We start from the raw sequence: 2,410 nt of genomic DNA, 5'->3' as shown, positions 1-2,410 counted from the left end.
CAGCATCTGGAAAATTAACAAATAAGGGGTTTTCATTGTTGTTCACAAGCATCCTCAGCCCTAATGCACTGAACTGTCTTAAAATACTGTGCACCAGCAAGGCCACTGGAAACTTGGGAAGAATAAAACAAGTATTTCTACACCCCAGCTCAGTCCATTTCAAGAAGTGTTACTGCAGCAAATGGAACAGCATGCAGCAACGCATTTTTATAATAAACCTGATTGCTACAGAACTCATTTTGCTCAAGAAATGCAAACACAGTTGTTTCCACATTCTAGATCTAAACACAGCTGGTGGCTCCCTCAAATATCACCTGAAAAATGTAATGCTTATGGGATACTGCTTCAAAGCCTTTCTGAGACTTCAAATGACTTGCAAGTCTTGCAGTTTGTCCTGTTAAACTGCCCGAGGACAATGGTACAATTTCTCCTCTCAAAACACTACCGGCAAGTTTACCCAGGAACCTGACTTCTTGGCCCAAAAGGCATAACAGGAACCTATACAGAGAAGTTACACAAAGACTAATAAGGCATAGGGAGCTCCAGAGAGCCCCCAGTAGGCAGACATTAAGGAGGTAACCAAGGCACACCATTCTTTTTCCTCCAGAGCATGAAATTTCAACTTCTTTAGTTCAGGAAGCATAATGAATATCACAAAAGTTTCTGCAGAAAATGGGTCATTTGGAGAACAAGCCGTTTCCATGAGTAAAGAAAGAACAGGGGTTATATGAGCTAAAGATACACTGCTGAATATGCACATTATACTCTTTCTAACATAGCACTGAATACCAGAAAATTTAAGAGGATGGTTATAAGCCACAGGACCCTCCATGCCCTATTCTGGCAGCAGCTGTATTGGCTAAAGAAGCTGCTGCCTGAAACTGGTGGCCACCATGACCCAGAGTAGCGGGCAGTGATGATGCTAGAACACGTTTTCCTTGTACCCCTGGGCTGGCCAAGAAATCCTTTGTTGCTCCAGATAGACAAGCACATACAGTTCAAGCATCTTTAGCTAGTTTTTGTTGTTAGTTGTTTGTTTGTTTTTTTTTTTAAGATTCCTCCCTATGTTCAAATACATTTTTACTGAGTGCATAGAAACAGTGAGTTGCATTAGTTTTTTGTTGGGTTTTTTTTAATATATTTTATGAAAGTGGCACAACTAAGGTTGGGTTGACAGGAAGCTCCAGGCAGCAGTCTTCTCCCACAGCTTGCTTCCATGCCTGCTTCGCTCCTCCTTCCAAATCACACAGCACTGCCCGAGGCCTTCCAACAGAAAACTTTTCACACTACAAAAAGGCAACCTGTTTTCCTACAGCTTTAGGAAAAATCCGGGGTGAACACTTTGGAACAAGAATAATTCCAAGCAGGGCAGATTTAAGGGTAAATATCAGCCAGATGATGAGTTCAGCAGAGTTAAAAGTACCTGAGAGCAGGGCCACAACATGCTATGAGCTGCACACCCCAGCAGGTAGCAATACCATCCTCACCTGTAGCACAAGTGTATTTGCTCCCAGCTTGCGGGTCAGGCGGTCACGAAGAACGCAGGGAATTATTTCTTAGCGATTGCAGGGCTGTGTTCTAAAAACAAGAAAGAAACGTAATAAAGATTATAACTCTCTGCTGCCAGCAACATGCTGCATACGATTTCCTTCCTGGCCGTCGTGCTCTGCGTATTAGTGCTCACATATACGGGCCTCAGCGCTCGCACCTCAGACTGCCCGCCAAATAAAGCCAGGAGGGAAAAAACGGTCATGCAGCTGACTAAAAAGAAAACAAAAAAACAAGCAAGCAAACCAACCAACCAACCAACCACAAACCAGCCAGGCCTTTACTTTAACTCAAGTCCGAGCTGGTACTCAGGTTTCTAGAGGAGAAAGCCTCAAAAAATCCTGCCCTGTTTGACCTCCTCACCCCTAGTCAGTAGATCCCGCAAAACAGACTCAGATTTACCGCCTTTCCCGAGCAGCTCATTAAACTAAAGGCAAATACGGTACACACAAACCACGTCACGATAAAGATCAGGCTGTTCTCTACTCTCAGTAGTTTATTAACCCAAATTCACCCTAAAGGTTTTTGCAAAGACAAACTGCACATCAAATACAGTTTGGCCGTTCAGTGAAGTTAAAGTTGTTTAATGAACCGCTATTAAGAAAAACTGCTTTGACATTAGCTATAACATACAGCAATAATTCACACAGCCCCGGCAACGCTGCAAGCAATCCCCCACAGCAACAGCAAAACTAAACCAAAACCGGGGAGCAGGGGACCCAACGCCTCGCACTGCGCGAGAGCTCCCCGAAAGGCTCCTCGCTGGCCCCCCTTGGCCCAGGCACGCCGAGGGGGATCCGTCCTTCTCCTGCGGCTTTCCCGGCAGGAAAAGCTGAAGGCTGTAATGGAGGCGCAGACCCTA

General features: G+C 44.9%; 1 protein-coding gene across 3 annotated transcripts in view; it reads right to left on the bottom strand.

Moving 5' to 3' along the window:
- Positions 1–1,574, bottom strand: part of MICU1 (mitochondrial calcium uptake 1) — a 116,983-nt gene extending 115,409 nt beyond the window's left edge. For all 3 annotated transcript variants that reach the window (XM_009325783.1, XM_009325785.1, XM_009325784.1), the window contains exon 1: positions 1,488–1,574. The gene's annotated coding sequence lies outside the window, so the exon portion shown is untranslated. The remainder of the gene's footprint in view (positions 1–1,487) is intronic.
- Between the last annotated feature and the right edge of the window lie 836 nt (positions 1,575–2,410).

The sequence above is a fragment of the Pygoscelis adeliae genome, unplaced genomic scaffold (assembly GCF_000699105.1).
Source record: "Pygoscelis adeliae isolate BGI_AS28 unplaced genomic scaffold, ASM69910v1 Scaffold4, whole genome shotgun sequence".
Taxonomy (NCBI): domain Eukaryota; kingdom Metazoa; phylum Chordata; class Aves; order Sphenisciformes; family Spheniscidae; genus Pygoscelis; species Pygoscelis adeliae.
This window is presented reverse-complemented; position numbering and strand designations above follow the sequence as displayed.